The 16711-nt window shown below is 38.0% G+C and overlaps 1 protein-coding gene and 1 pseudogene across 9 annotated transcripts in view; one reads left to right on the top strand and one right to left on the bottom strand.

Moving 5' to 3' along the window:
- PCDH7 (protocadherin 7) overlaps window positions 1-16711 on the top strand; it is a 427585-nt gene that overhangs the window by 76883 nt on the left and 333991 nt on the right. The gene's annotated exons all lie outside the window — the stretch shown is intronic.
- Window positions 6454-16299, bottom strand: LOC123583885 (annotated as a pseudogene).

Genomic DNA, 16711 nt, shown 5'->3' with positions numbered 1-16711 from the left:
ACAAGTGTTCCACTCACTGTGCCATCTAGTAATATTGGATCGTAACAATATGTGCTTTAAAAAAAAAAAAGCTTTCTCTCTCTCTTTCTCTTTGTGCTGCTGGTGACTGTTCAAGACTTATAACATAGAACATGATCAGGCATGGAAAGTATAGTCGAGCTGCTATTAATATTTGTGTACAAATTACATGTAGTGGATTGAGATATTACACTGAAGGCTGCAGGATTGCATACCTTGCTGCCCAGAGTGTTGCGAGGACAGAACGACATACTGCTTCTTAGTGTTGTCAACGTACTACTGTGTTCAGGAACACGTAGTCCTAGTCATTTCTCATAAGTAGACTTCAGATTCCTTACTTTAGAATTCTATTCCTCTACCTCTAATGCTCCTCTCATATTTGTCCTTTCCATTCTTCCTTTTTGTGAGCTCAGTGTTCCAGCTCAGCCTGGTGACTTTCAGGTGACTTTACCTGCTTTCCACTTTGCTACTAGTTTATCGTAAGCTATAGTGCTACGTCCTCCAACAATCCTTTGTCTTCCTAACTTTACATGAGGGAATCCTACCTTCCCTCTTTTTCTGGTTACCAAGTCATTCGTGCTAATTTTAAGGCATTTTATCCGTGTGGTTTTATGCTACCTGAATCTTCCAGTCTTTAATGATGGAATATTTTGATGGAATGGTTTGAAAGTGTATATGCGTATTATTTCTACCCTAGAATCTCTTCACTGGGAACATCCAAGCCTGACTCATATTTACCATCCCCTTCTTCTTTTTAGCAAAGTACTTTGCTTACAGTAGATTAGCAATTGCTTGACTGAATTCATTTGATGCTATAAATGGAAGTCTTGGGTGATTCGAAGGCATGCAATAAAGTGTATAGATATTAGTCATTCAATAAGTATTTGTTGAGTTTCTCCCCTAGATTAGGTACTGGAGATTTTGCATTCTTGTAAAATATGAAATGCTGGGTGACACAGGTGAGGGGATTTACACATATTTATGTACACATACGTCACAAATCATATGAGCCCTGCTAGAGCTCTCATTCCCCTGTGTCACTCAGGATCTACTCTACTCTGGGCGCTCTGTTGTTAGCAAGACAAATACGTGTTTCCCAGATGTGAGAGCTACATGTTGCCACGAGGGAGGGCTCTGGTGGACAACAAGTGGGTGCCAAGGCAGGAAGGTGTGAACAAAGTCTGGAAAGTAGCTCAAAATGTAGAAGGCATTAGATTCATGTTATGGAGATACAACTTGACGCTGGGAGAGATGGGAGTGACACAGCAGCGGTCTTCAAAGACAGAGGAGTGGTGACCCTGATTTATGAGGGGAATAACTTTCAAAGCAGGGTGGAGGAAGCACCAGAGAGGAAGAAGCAACTTTCACAGGATAGGAGTTGCGCTTTAACTGAAAATATATCTTTCTTGGACTTGGAATTCGGTACTATCAGCTGCCATACTTTATGTAGAATACAAAGTCGTAGAGACAACTGGTCTCTTTGGTCATTTCTTGGCACCGAAAGAGTGTTCTGCCCCAGAGCCCTAATTCTTTAGTAGAGGAATTAGTATAATTAATACCAAAAGGAATACAATTTAATGCATGGTTTCTAAAATCAATAGACACAAAACCATTCTTTGACGATGGAGTTCAGGTCAACTGGAACTGTTTCTGTGTGATAATATTGCAACTCTGTATGATGTTTGGGGAGAAATACAAACATGATTTTAACATAAACTTCCTTTGCTCTAATGCTGTCAAAAGAGGCTTTCCTTGATGTTAAGCTCTGATCTCAAATGAAGTCATGCCTTGGAGGCTATCCTGAGGCTGAACGCTTAAAGCATCTTCACTCATCAAATCTATGGAATCCCATTTTTACCTCTATCGTTGCCTGAACTCATGTTCCAGCTATAAGCTGATTTGTATCTCAGACCTTATCCAGAAGTATTTTTTTTTTTGCCACATATTATTAAAGTACTTTCAATGATTTCTGTTTCCTCTTTGTGTTTTATGGTTAAAAAAAAAAAGAGAATTAATACCACAAATAGTACAGATATGATTTTCACTGCCCTGTAGTTTCTAGGATTTGCTGTTTTCTTTGGAAAAAAAAAAATAAAGTAAAATAACTCATTAGATTTCATTTGTAGTAAGACAGTTCTGACAGTTCCGTGGCAGTGAAATTTTAAGGATCATCAATATTGAAGGGCACAGGCTGTGGAGTTGCTCCTTTTTTTTTCTCTCTCTCTTTCTTTTTTCACCTTTAATTCCAATTAAACAATATTCTATTAGACTAGATGCTTTCTGCCTGGGTGTTTTCTGTCTGATCTTTGGCTGGCAATCAAGGAAATTCAGCTTCCGTCTGTTAGAGCTGAAAGGGCTTATAGCATGCCAGGGGCTGTCTAGTGTTTCAAGCATTTAGAACCCCTGGTCTATGAATAATGATCAATGTGTGGTGCTTATATTGTTAAATCTTTCAAGAAAAATGTCTTGCAAAGTTATTCTCTGGTGCTGAAGCCACTCATACTCTCCACATAATGCGGAGGTTGCATATCCCGTATCTATGCAAAGCGTTTAACCCACGATTCTATATATAAATATCCACACTCATAATGCACAATTTTCAAAATACCTGCTTTATGCTTTACCATGAAATGTCTGTAAAATCCTGTATAAATCATATTCAGTATGTGTTATCGTCTAATTTTTATAAGAGATTGTATTTTTGTTTGAAATTTTTATTGTTTTTGATAGGTTTCAGAAGGAATGCCATCATGCCTTTAATGCTGCTGTTACCTATGGTGTGACAATTTAAAATTTTCCAGCTAATATTATTATGAAATGGTACAGCCTCGGATATAACATATTGTCAGAATATCACATCATTGGATATAATTTAGGATTTTCTCAATGTTGGCTTGCAAATTCAGAATATAACTTTTATTGATACCGATAAGTAATATATGTCAAGAATACTGATGTCTGCGTTGAGTCATGTACTGACATGCTGACGCATTAACCAAAGGAGTATAAAGGTATAAAAGTGCTAGATTATTTTGGATGCGCACTCTATCTATCTATCTATCCATATAAAGTATTTTGAAATATATATTTTCATACACTTTCCATATATTCAAATATATATATACATATACATATAATTATATAAAATATATAATTCAGAATATATTTTTGTATTCTGAAGATCATCAGAGGGAACCAATTACTTGGTAATGACTATGGAATACATGCTTTAGCCCAGACACTGTGCTTAAGGCGAGGGATGTAAATATGGGAAAGAAACAAATTTTGCTCTCAACAAACCAAGACAGCCAGATGTGTTATAAAGGCTATAGGAAGACAGAGATAAAGAAAGAAAGTGAAGACATTTGGGAAATGCCTAATGAAACAAGAAACTTTTTAGTTGACCCTTGTAACAAATTAAGTCCACTTACACTTAGGAAGGAAGAAAGACATTTCAGCTGGAGAAGAAATTATGAGCAAAGTAATGAAAGTCTCAAATTTCGTTGCATACTTGGCAAAAGTTGCATAATCCAGTGTGGTTAGAGTGTAGGAAATATGGGATGAGCGACTTAATATGAACTGGAAACAGCAAGTAAATTCAGCTCCAGAAGAGCCTTGAATTTTATGTCTAGCAACTTGGGTTTATTCTGTAAGTATTTGAAAGTCACTGAAAGCTTTGAAGCAAGGGTATAACTCAGTAAGTGTTTAAAATGATGGTTCTATTGGTGAAATGGAGGGCAGTTGACAGTAAAAGTGCTGGAGAAAAAGAGACTTGTCAGGGGACAAGTACAGTCTGATAAAGCCTTATCGTGTGATTCTGACGCATGATGTGGAGACAGATAACGATCTGTATGGAGAAAACGATGTAAAATATACATGATTGGAAGCTGGAGGAGAAAGGAGAAGACCAATAGACCTGGAAAAGAAGCTAATTTCAGAATTTAATTTTGAACTTTTTAATTAAAATATTACACAGATTAGCTCATTTAATACTAATAACACAATTTGTTTTCAAGCTATATAAACCAAATTTATAACTTAATATTTTAAACCAAAGATAGCTTTGGGAGCCATGAGGTAGGGCTTGAGAGGGGCTAGTGGTGAAAGGAGGAACATGGTCAGGAAAAAGAAAAGTCTATTCCAGCTCCAGACGGTAGGGGTAAATTCAGGGCTTAGTAGGAATTGGTCAACTCTCCTTCAGGTACGACTCCTGAAATGTCTTAAATCCACTTATGTTAAAATGTATTTCATCACTGTGCTCACTGGTCAAACTCCATTGGGATGCCAAAATGTCCTCTGGGGGCGGCTTGTCAACCTTTTGGTTAAGGAAAGGCAACACACTTTGAATAACAGACTTACCAGACTGAATTCAGTGGATGAAAAGTAATTTGCTCAAAGGAAACTTGGCTGTCCTTAAAAGTGACCCAGGCCATAAATAAATAAATAAATAAGACCCATGCACCCCCAATTTAAATGTAAGAGAGCTAAGTCTTAGAGAAGTTAAGTAGCTGCCCCAGTTTAAGCAGTTCATAGGTGCACGAGTTGATATTAAAGCCCAATTCCCAGAATTCAGATCAACAAAATTAAAGAGTGACGAAAGACTGCTTTACGTCACATTTCTAATAGATTCATCAGCATGGTGGCCAGGTAAGAGTACATCAGGTTTCATGGAGAGAGTGTTAAGTAAGCGGAACCATTGAATGCCATGCACTCTGCCATGAATTTTGCAGGAGAGGAAAGGAAACAGCAATTTGGTGATGGAAGAAATGAGGAAAGATCTTTTTTTACAATATAAGGAAATTCAGGTAGGTTCATAGGGTGAAAGAAAGAGGTTGAACAGAAACGGGAAAGGACATTGATGAAATAAGATCTTGTCAGAGGCAGGAAGGAGTGGAATCAAAAGGTCAAATGGATAAAATAATGAGGATTCTTCCAAGTTGCAAAATGAAGTTCCAGTGAGCTTCTGTGCCTCTGGGAGCTCAACACTTCCGTTCTCAGCTTTATTCACTAAACCAAAACCACTAGGACACCCCCCCCTTTTTTTTGTCACTCAAATACCCCTTTCAAGGATTCCCCTTTTCAAAGCCTGTGAATGCGAAGTTAGCCTTTTGAAATGTAATCTGAAACCACACATGCTATATATCTGGATTCCGGTTGCTTATTTAAAAATTTGATGAAGCGAAGTGTTCTGACTAAATATGTACTACGTTCCTAGACCTAACCCAGCGCATATCGCCACAGTCTTTATCTGTTTGTAAAAAAGGCAACTTGGTGATTCTTGGAACACTTTCAAAATCCCAATCTGCGAGAGGCTTTCTGATCTTACATATTTTGTAAATTCCAAAGCGAGACCCTTAATTCGAGCCTAAATTTTTGGAGACTTTCAAGCAAGAGAGGTCTCAACCCTGGTTCTTTTTTTTTTCTTTTTTTTTCTTTTTTTCCTGAAGGGACAAAAACAGGTGCAGTGACAGTAGACTCTCTGGGGAGCATACAGTGACATGGGCGGTTGCTTTTCTCAGCTGGTGTAGGAGGGAGAGGTGGGCAGGCATGTAGGCACGTCTCTGTGTTGGGATCTGCAGACGATGAGTGAGTTCCAAACATGTACAAAGGCTGTGGGATGGATAGAAGAGATGCCAATACCGACTACATAAACAAATACATTGGGAAGGAGTTAAATGCAATCATCAAGCATCGATTATATAGAGAGAGTATAATCGATCGATTCCAAATGTCACAAAAAGTCACTATAAATTGTTATTTCCTGGTCTAAAATATTCAGTAGGTTTTTTGTTTTGTTTTGTTTTGTTTTTACAGATTTGTTACGATGTTTGAATAATGACTTTTTTTTGCTCCTTTTGTGACAAGTAAAGCAGGCAACTTTTTCAGGGCATCCTGTTGGAATCTCCCTCTCATTCTTCTTCTTCTTTTCTTTCCGCCTTCAGGATAACTTAGGTGCAATTCCTAAAAGAACACCATTTGGCCGATTTCCATCTGGCATCCTTCCCCTCTTATTTTCACTGAAAAGTGTGGAGACTGGTTTTTAATGCTATTTCTGAATAAATTCAGGCTTTCAGTTCAACACCCATCCCCCCCCCACCCTGTTTCTCATAAAAGCAATTAGTTACCTCTTTTTGTGGGAAAAATAAACATAACTCTGGACTTGGGGTAGAATCAGATACAAACAAATTGTAGAAATATGGGCTCACTAATTTCTAGTCCTCTTTTGTAGGCTGTGGAGTCCAAATGTGTCATGTGAAAAGTTCCGTCTGTGCAGAAGAATTGACTGTTTTACACACAGATAATTAGAAAATTGTCAAGACATATGTTGTTTTTTACAAACGTTTTTGTATTTATTGTTTTGCAGATGATACCAAAAAATTATCATGGTGCTGAATTCTGCAAAACCTCTTGACTTAGAGGTCTCATCAATGACTAATTGCTACTATTTGTAACCACTTTAAAAGCAAATAAAGCGCCCATCTGGTAATTCTATTAATGGTTTCTATATTAAAATGGCTATTGGTCCCCAAAAAGAAAATATGCAATTATGAAATATTCATAGTTGACTCACTATTCAAAAGCTTACAAATGGATCTGCAAAAACAGAGTTTATCATTTCTTTTCTCTTTCTCTGTTAAGCCTCTAATCTTTTAAGAAATTAGGTCGCATTAATGATATGACTACATAGACTCAACAAAACGGAAAATTAAAGGAATTATCTAAATAAATTAAGATAAAAAAGTTCAGAATTAATGATTTGGGTAGCAGTATCAGCTACCCTCCAGCCCCTAATTCTCTGTGTTTTCCACTGTAGAACTCATAGGCCTTGAAAACTCCACTGAAAAGAGGGGGACAGAAATGCTAGTTCTGATCCTGTTAATTTGTAACTCTGACCTGGAGGGAAACTCTGCACTTCTCTGAGACTTCGTTTTTGTGGTGGTCAAGTGGGAGCCATTTCTCTGCTCATCTTCATTTATTTTTATTTTTTAACTAAAACAATTGACAATTTTATTTTCACATTTCTCAATAAAAATGAGAATTGCTTTTGTGTGTGTGCGTGTGTGTGTGTGTGTGTGTGTGTGTCCTACTATCTCCTCTGCAAAAATGATTCCCTATTTGATAGGAAGGGGGAGCCAGTCTTCCTTGTCATGCTGTTACAAAACGACCGAAGTCACAGCACCATGATCTCCTGTTGAAGTAGACCAAGTAAGATAAAATGGGTATAAAGAGATTCTTGTGTCTCCTTATCTATTGGTTGAGTCATTCCTGGCCAAGTGGGAACCATAATGGGAACAAGCAGGAAGTCTCATCAACGGGGGCCCAGGCCTCATTGGCATGCGGCCTCCCATAGGCAGCCTCATTCCAACAGCAGGTCTCACTGGCATCATCCCAGGAAGAAGAGGGCCCATCATTGGCATCATGGCATCATGGCACCCTTATGGGGTGCTCGCATCATACCAGGGTGAGGAGGACCTGGAGACTGGGGGAAGGCAGTATCGTTGCCCCTGCAGGAGGAGGCGGAGAATGGAGTAGGAGGTATCTTTCCTCGTTGAAATGCAGCGGTGGTTGTTACTTCCATCCGTTTCTTTGTGTTTCCTACCACCGCGATGTGTCTTTCTCACAGAGGGAGAGTCACGGGTGAGGTATGTGTCGCAGGAGTCGCCATGACGCTCAGGCAGTCTGCTCTGCAGGCTGTGGGCCACTTGGCTCCAGGCGCCGCCTGGAAATGGCCCCCCTGCTGGTCTTTAGTGCTGGTACGAGGAACTGAAGGAATGAAAACTGTGAACATGTTTGGTCAAAGTCGGTCCCTTGCAGGAGGCAGAGATAGTACACGCAGGCTTCTGAAATAGGACAATCGTCATCGTCCACTTAGACTGAAACATCTTATCACTGAGGAGGGAGACTAGTAGAATTTCTTAGCTCTGCTTCATTCTGGCCTTTGGCCCCTTGGAGGTGTGTGAGTATTCGCTAACTTCACCCCTCCTGTTGTATGGGGTGTTCCCCTGCTTTTGCCGTCTGCCTTTGATCCCCCCTCCACCCCTTCCCCCTCCATAGAGGCAGAGAGGAGGGCTGGACTCACATCATATATGACACATCCCTTTCCCCTGGCCCCAGCGTTCTAGCACCTTTTTCTGATTTTGCGATGCTATCTCAGCCCTGTTTGCCTTTTGCCTGCCTCAAATGCAAATTCTCTTTTTCTTCCAGCTACATTGTCACTGTTCTTCAACACGTAGCTCAAGCGTGTATGGTAGGATTATAGGTGACTTAATTTTTTTTTTCTATTTTATACATGGCTTTTTTAGTTCTCTTTTCATGATTTTATGAACAGAAATCTCAAGTTCCTCACTTGCAACCTGAATCAGAGTTAGGAGCCCTCATGTGTTTTTCTGGCACAAATGTTTGCTTCTCTTAATACTTATTTAAATGTAATATAATGGACTGTTTGTCTCACTAGACTGAGATCTTTGGTAACATACAGTTCTTCGTATCTGGTACAATATCTGTAAGAAACATTTCTTAGATGTCAGTTGAATGGATGAGTATACAAATAGTTTATGTAGGTAGTTTATTTTAATGTAGTAAGTAGAGATAGGACAATATTAAATAGCTAATAATTAACTGGATCTGTTTTTACTATAATATCTTACATACAAGTTCTTTATTTTTGTACTTTTATACTCATTAGAAATAAAATATAACAAGGAATTGTATTGGTATAATGAATAAATAAATGTATAACAAATAATTGGTGCAAGCCTTTGTAAATTATAATTTTTAAGACAACTGCTCATTTTCTCATTTATTTTTTGATTTTCATTCTGAGACTTGTGGCCAACCCTTAGCAGTCAAGGTAAAGGCACTGTGATAATATAAGGACACGACTCATAAAATCCAATGGCGATTCTTGGTAATGGATTACAACTAGGGTTAATTTCCAGTGATTTGGCCATTCCGAGCATCAAACATGAGGTTGGGACAGCTGAATATATTTGAGTGACAAATATTTGAATGAAGCTTCACGCATTTCTCTCCTTGGGCAGGATGCTGTCCCCTCTCCTTGAAAAAATGTTTCACACTGGCCGTCAGTAGCATCTGGTACGCGTTGGCAAAGATAAGCACCAATTTCATTCAGTTTGAATCAACAGATATTTACTATATACCAAGGAATGTATGAGTCCGTGGATATACAAAAGTGCGTAAGACCTTGCCTTATTCTTTGAAAGTAACCACAAGTTTTAGAGAGGTAAAACATAATCAGTTACCTACTAAGGAAAGGCGAAATCTTGATCAGTGACATTCAACAAACATTTCTTCGTGGCTGCTCTTTGCACTGAGCTGAGTATTAATAAAGTGCTTTGGGGAATAAGTACGTATAAAATCTTTAACTCTGGCATTGGAGCGCTATGGGGGGCACTAAGGTAGATTTGTCTTTCCTTGGGCATGGTAGGTACAATACTTTGGCCCCAAAATACTCTTAGGAACCAATGACAAAGTCTTAACTTCTTTTAAAATCAGATGCAACAAGGACCTTTTAGGTCAAATAAAATGTTTTAGTGTGTAATATTAATGTCTTCATCTTTTTCCAAGGGTCATAACATATAATTTGTAAGATTTTCTAATAATGAAAGTGCTACACAAAGGCAAAAGAACGTAGGGTCCATGAAAGTCACACTGTGTCTCTCTGTGGAGGCAAGTGGAAGTCAGAAGGGTTCAGGAGATGATCCAGAGCACCTGAAATGGGCCTTGAAATAACAGCACCATTTCACTAGGTAGAGGACAGGAGAAATATTAGACAAAGCCAAGGCCCAGACTAGTGCACGTGGAGTGAGAGAATTCAGAGGTGCACAAATCATAGTCCCCAAATTTAAAGTTTTTAGTTCAGGGGACAGAGGTAAGTATATGCAAAGGACAAGTGACATACAAGGACATATATGCTTATTTCGAGAATGGAGAATGAGACACCTGCTCTTGAATCTAAGATTCCTAAGCATTAAAGCTTTACAACTAGACGGTTTAACAAATACAACTGTTTTAAACATCTAGCATTGTAAAATTCTCCATTTTCTGGTATGTGACATCTCTTTGGGGGTAGGGTGGGTGACAGTATGGTTTGGAGACTGTCTTCAAGCCCTTTTGTTTTATTATTCTTTCTATACATTTTGGAAATATTGCCAACAATATAGCATCTCAAAATTACATTTAAAATAATGGAATCATTTTTCCCTCAGAAATTCACTTAGGATTACTTGAATACTGTAGTCAAAATATGAATTCTTCTGTACGTTGTATACAAATGTTTGCTAATAAGTCAATAAAATTTCTTTTTAGGACAAATTCAAAATCCAAACTTGATAAGTGAGTCGTATTATAGTTCATACTGGTGAATTCTGTTAAACTATTTTCAAAATTTTAGAGCATAAAGTAAAATTTCAGTCTAGCATATACTATCATTTTTATTCTGTTCTAGCTTTAATCACTTCCTTGAAGGGTATACCCCCACCCCCCCTCCTTTTTTAAGTTTTATTTATTTATTTTGAGAAGGCAGGGAGGGGCAGAGAGAGAATCTCAGCCCAGAGCCCGACACAGGGCTTGAACTCATGAATCGGTGAGATTATTACCCGAGCCGAAAGCAAGAATTGGCCGCTTAACCGACTTAACACCCAGGCACCCCTCCCTTTATTTTCTAAAACTGTTTCTCAGTACTCTCTTTTCTTTCCCCTCTCATATAATGAAGGGAAAACATTATTCATCTAATTTATTTTGAGACAATAACATTAAGGCTACTTACATTTTTCTTCTTATTATAAAAGCGGTAGTGAATAGTAGGTGAACTGCTGAATTTAATTTTTCAACTAAGTAAACATGCACATATTAAATTCTCTAGCTGTCATAAATATAATCAGGCCTTTAATTAGAAAATGAAGGAAATATAATTCTAAGCATTATGAAGATATATTGGGTTTCTGGTGGTTAACACATCTAAGATGAGGTAACTCAATCAGAATACCATAGTCTAGGGGCGCCTGGGTGGCGCAGTCGGTTAAGTGTCCGACTTCAGCTCAGGTCATGATCTCACGGTCCGTGAGTTCGAGCCCCGCGTCGGGCTCTGGGCTGATGGCTCAGAGCCTGGAGCCTGCTTCCGATTCTGTGTCTCCCTCTCTCTCTGCCCCTTCCCCGTTCATGCTCTGTCTCTCTCTGTCTCAAAAATAAATAAACGTTTAAAAAAAATTTAAAAAAAAAAAAAAAAAAAAGAATACCATAGTCTAGCTCTATCCTGAATAACACTTTTACTGATCTGTCATCCTGAGCGTGTAGGAGAGGCAAAAAAAAAGGCTGTGCCATCTTTCTGGTAGGTGATGGCATCATCTTCAAACAAAAGGGATACTAACCTCTCCTGTGAAAAATTAGTTGGACTGTCAGCTATTGAAATGATGTTTTTAAATATGGAGAAAAATCCAGTTCTTAAAACAATTTTTTTTTCAGTTGTTGCATATTTATTTGCAACTCTGAAATTTTTAAAAGGGAGGCAGACCGAGGCATGAGTAAAAAGTGAACTATTCGTTTTGGAATGTTACTTACGGAGTAAGGTTGCAAGAATTCCATGAGTCTTTGGATCTCTCCAAATAAATGTCACTTGGTCACTCAAGAAAATATGCTAGGGGCGCTGGGTGGCTCAGTCGGTTAAGCAGCAGACTTCGGCTCAGGTCATGATCTCACAGTTCCTGGGTTCAAGCCCTGCATCGGGCTCTGTGCTGACAGCTCAGAGCCTGGAGCCTGCTTCGGATTCTGTGTCTCCCTCTCTTCCCCTCCCCCACTCACCCTGTGTCTCTCTCTCAAAAATAATAAACGTTAAAAAATCTTTAAAAGAGGGGCGCCTGGGTGGCTCAGTCGGTTGAGCGTCCGACTTCGGCTCAGGTCACGATCTCACGGTCCGTGAGTTCGAGCCCCGCGTCGGGCTCTGGGCTGATGGCTCAGAGCCTGGAGCCTGCTTCCGATTCTGTGTCTCCCTCTCTCTCTGCCCCTCCCCCGTTCATGCTCTGTCTCTCTCTGTCCCAAAAATAAATAAATGTTAAAAAAAAAATTAAAAAAAAATCTTTAAAAGAAAGTATGCTAAGGACAGCGAGTGGAGGGCTGTATGAGGTGCCGTCCCTGTCTTCAGGGAGTTTATAGAGGAACTAGGAACACAGTGGAAAAGTATGATATGACTAGTATCCATCCTAGAGTGTGGAGAAGAGACACTGAACTCACGTGTACCGTCATGAAGTCAATTTCACCTTGCTTACATTTCGTTTTAATGAATCGGGTAAATTTTTCAAACTCATATACCTATATTTACATATATATCTATAATATATTTATTATTTATTGCTACACATATTACATATAGAACATATTTATATTATATTTACATATATTAAATATGTAACACATACACATATATATATAAAAGAGGACAGCAGATGCCATTTGAAATATACTTTGAAAAGTTTTTTCACTAGGCATTCCAAATTTTTCTGTAAGATTTAATTTCATACAAAATTCACAGTAAAAATTTCATTCATCATATCAATTGTTGACTCAGTTATGATTTCCTTTAGTTTATTGGACTCTTCGGTGAATTGCTTTGAAACTGTATGAAATACAGTATTCACTCTGTTTTATTCATCCTTTCTTCTCTGAACATCATTATTAGTTGTACTTTTACCTTGTTCTGGCCTACAAAAATTATTTCCTTTACCTACTTGATTTTCTTTTTATATGAGGAAGCCTCTTTGTATTCTTTGACTCTTTGACTCTTGTTCAGGATTCATTGCACTGTAATTAATAGCTGGTACAAAGACATATGGAAACAAATCACGTGGGCCCTATCTCCTTGTGAGAGATGTGTAAGGCTTGAAAAATGACATAAACTTTATGTAAATTTATTAACTAAATATATTCTTTAGCTTTTGGAATAAGTCACTAGCTCCTCACATTTAATTCCCAATGTAAGGGTAAAAGAGTAGATTGGCGTCTATTTTTTCCATAATTTTCATTAAAACAAATGTGTTAATTAAGACTCATGAATTTAGCATCTGTTTTCCTGTATTGTGTTTGGCGTGATGGGAATGTAAAAGATATGATAAGACTCTATCCCTGTAGTAGGTGGGCTTAGAGAATTCAAGCATGAAATAAATAGCACAAGTGTAATAAAGAGAATAAATCTAACTTGTAACTTACATGAGAACTATAAATATATGTGTGCATTTTTATTTGTTAGTACAGATTATGTGTGTGTGCATATATATATGTATGTATATATATGTATATATACATATACATGTATATTTATATACATATATACACACACACTCTCTATATTCCTATATATTTCCTATATACATAATATATACATACATACATATACATGTATGTATATATTCATACACATGTATAGGAAACACATAGGAATAGAGTGTGTGTGTGTATATATATGTGCCTGTGCATGTGTATATAAAATATGATGAAAAAATCAAGGAAATGTATGCAGGATCTCACTATAGGTAGAATTTTGAGCAAAACTGTTAAAACAATGTAAATGAATTCATTTAATATATTACTAAACAATCTCTCAATTACATAGGGACACTCATCCAATGAGTGTCCTGATTAATTATTACTTATTCATTTGCAGTGTTCTGTAGACAATCAGTTGTTTTGTTTATCCTCTTAATTATTGTCTTTCTTTAGAGTAAACTCAAAAAATACTTCCAGTTAAATTTTGCCAAATAGACTTAAAATGTATTTTAAGATATATTGTACACATTTGAAGAAATTCAGATGATGTCAGGATTTCTCTTGGGTTTTTGTATAATGTTGCTAGTGGCATATTTTGCTTTAAATTTCTAAAATTCCCTGAAGTACTCCTCTCCTGCAGTGAATGACTTTGTAGAGAATAGTTAAAGAGGAATTTCAATTTAAAAGGTGCAATTTGAAACACATTTTCTTGTGTCAAGTTTTGACACTGACCTTTTAAAATGTGTAAGCAGGGACTTTCCACTTTAATTACGTTGCTTATTTTAAATTAAATCTATGCTGCAATTCTTTACAAAATGAAGTAAAATTTTAGAATGAGATTTATTTTACTTCTCTTAGATTTGGGGAGTGGGAAGTGCATATTTTTTACCATGGAATTCAGCTTTGTTTGTGAAACAGTTTTTCATCTCTTCATTTAGGTAGTGGAAAACAAAACATTCTCCGAACTGTGAAAATTTACAAAAATGTGTACCTGCCTTTCAAGATAAGATTTATTAAGCGAATTTAAATCAGGATTTTACTGTAAAGAGAAGAGAAAAAAGATACTAATGGAAAGGCATTCATCCACCCCCCCCCCCACCAAAATTGGGAAGCAGACATTTTTGGTTTCTCTTCAGTGTTTTCATTAAAGGCTTTTTACTTGCATCCAAACACAGAAGAACCTCATGAGTCCTCTTCATCCTGAGTTACCAGAGCTCTAGATTCCTGCATCCCTTTGCCAGAAATGCAATGTACAGACCAACAGAGTACAGATTGGCCAAATCAAGGCAAATTATTGACAGTACGGACCATTTTTAGATATTAGGTTATTTGGTTTTTTTTTTTTTTTCAACGTTTATTTATTTTTGGGACAGAGAGAGACAGAGCATGAACGGGGGAGGGGCAGAGAAAGAGGGAGACAGAATCAGAAACAGGCTCCAGGCTCTGAGCCATCAGCCCAGAGCCCGACGCGGGGCTCGAACTCACGGACCGCGAGATCGTGACCTGGCTGAAGTCGGACGCTTAACCGACTGCGCCACCCAGGCGCCCCAGATATTAGGTTATTTGGCTGTGCAATCTCTATTTTGAGAAACTTTGTAGAAAAAAAAAAATTCCTCAAGTAAGACCATGGCAGCTGTGGTATAAGAGAAGAAAACAAGATCTAGAATTAGACATCTGGATCTGAACTGACGCCTGATATTTACTTGCTCTGGGACCTTGGATAGGTTGTCTAACATCTCAAAGCTTTGGATTTTTCATTTCCATTTGTTTTATGGGATTTTGTGAGGGCTCAAAGCAAAATAGTGTCTGAGACTTTTATCACAGTGCTCATAATTTGACATCCTTTCTTTATGTTTCAGCATACTGAGTTGTTATATTATTTTCATATTTAAAATTTAGTTTTTAGGCCTTAATTATTAGTGTGTTCTAACATAAAGGAGACTGCAATATACATAAAAAATATTTGGATTTCAATTTTTCCTTTTGTCTGCATATATCTGTTTTATAAATTTCACTAAGTAGGTATAGAAAAATACATAAAAGAATAATATAAGACAAATAAAGGATTAGGGACTTCTATAATTTGTTAAAGAACTTGCATTTTAAAAAAATTAATGTCTTATTTAGTTTTGAGAGACGGAAAGGGGGGGAATGAATGAGGGAGGGGCAGAGAGAGAGGGAGATACAGAATCCAAAGCAGGCTCTAGGCTCAGAGCTTTCAGCACAGAGCCCAATGCGGGGCTCGAACCCACGAACCATGAGATCATGACCTGAGCCCAAGTCAGACACTTAACCAACTGAACCACCCAGGCGCCCCAAAGAACTTGCATTTTTAAAATCCCGTTGGCTTTTCCTTTCAATTAACTGTTTGGTGATTACATTTTTTTTTTTTTTAATTTTTTTTTTCAACGTTTATTTATTTTTGGGACAGAGAGAGACAGAGCATGAACCGGGGAGGGGCAGAGAGAGAGGGAGACACAGAATCGGAAACAGGCTCCAGGCTCCGAGCCATCAGCCCAGAGCCTGATGCGGGGCTCGAACTCACTGACCGCGAGATCGTGACCTGGCTGAAGTCGGACGCTTAACCGACTGCGCCACCCAGGCGCCCCGGTGATTACATTTTTTTCAGGATGCTGTGGATTTTTGTTAAAAAGCTTTTGCTTTGTTTTGTTTTCATACAGGGGCATGCGTGCTATTGCATTGTTTTGTTTAATTTTCTGCTATCTCTTCTGCATGGCAAAGAGTGTCTAAAGACTCTTAATTAGTCTCTCTGCTTCTAACCTTGACCCCTACTGAAATCTATTTTTAAAACTGTAGTCAGAGTAATTCTTGCAAAATATGATTCAAATTCCTCCTGTTTAAAGCCCTCCAGTGGCTACACATCCCACTTCAAGTTAAAACCAAAAGCTACAAGACCACGTAAGACATCTCTGTCCACATTCTTCTCACTCAGCTTCAGCCACACTTACATCTTCCTTGTTCTGGCGACAAGGCCAGCTTCATTCCCGCTCCAAATCCTTAAATTTGCTCTGCTTTTGGGGTGTTTCTTCCAAATTCCCACTTAGCTCAGCATTTTTCCTCCTTCTGGTCAGGTGAGCAGTGAGAACCTCCTGACCACCCTATTCCAAGTAGCACTTTCCTACTGGATCCCACACACCCCGCTTTTCTCCTCTTCTTTTTAACTTTGTTAAAAAGATATTTATGCATGTGTGCAATGTATGTATGCATGTACACAAGTATGTATATATGTACTCTGTGTGTGTGTGTGTGTGTGTGTGTGTGTAAAGTACTTACAAAATATATTTGACTTATTTCTCTCTCGCTCATTAGAATGTAAGTTCAAGGAGTTTAAGAATTTCTGTGTGTTTTTTTTTTTTTTCAGTGCGGTAGCCTTCATATACCTCGCAGTGCCCAG

This window comes from Leopardus geoffroyi, chromosome B1, assembly GCF_018350155.1.
Source record: "Leopardus geoffroyi isolate Oge1 chromosome B1, O.geoffroyi_Oge1_pat1.0, whole genome shotgun sequence".
Taxonomy (NCBI): domain Eukaryota; kingdom Metazoa; phylum Chordata; class Mammalia; order Carnivora; family Felidae; genus Leopardus; species Leopardus geoffroyi.
The sequence above is the reverse complement of the archived record's forward strand: the minus strand, read 5'-3'. Positions and strand labels throughout refer to the sequence as shown.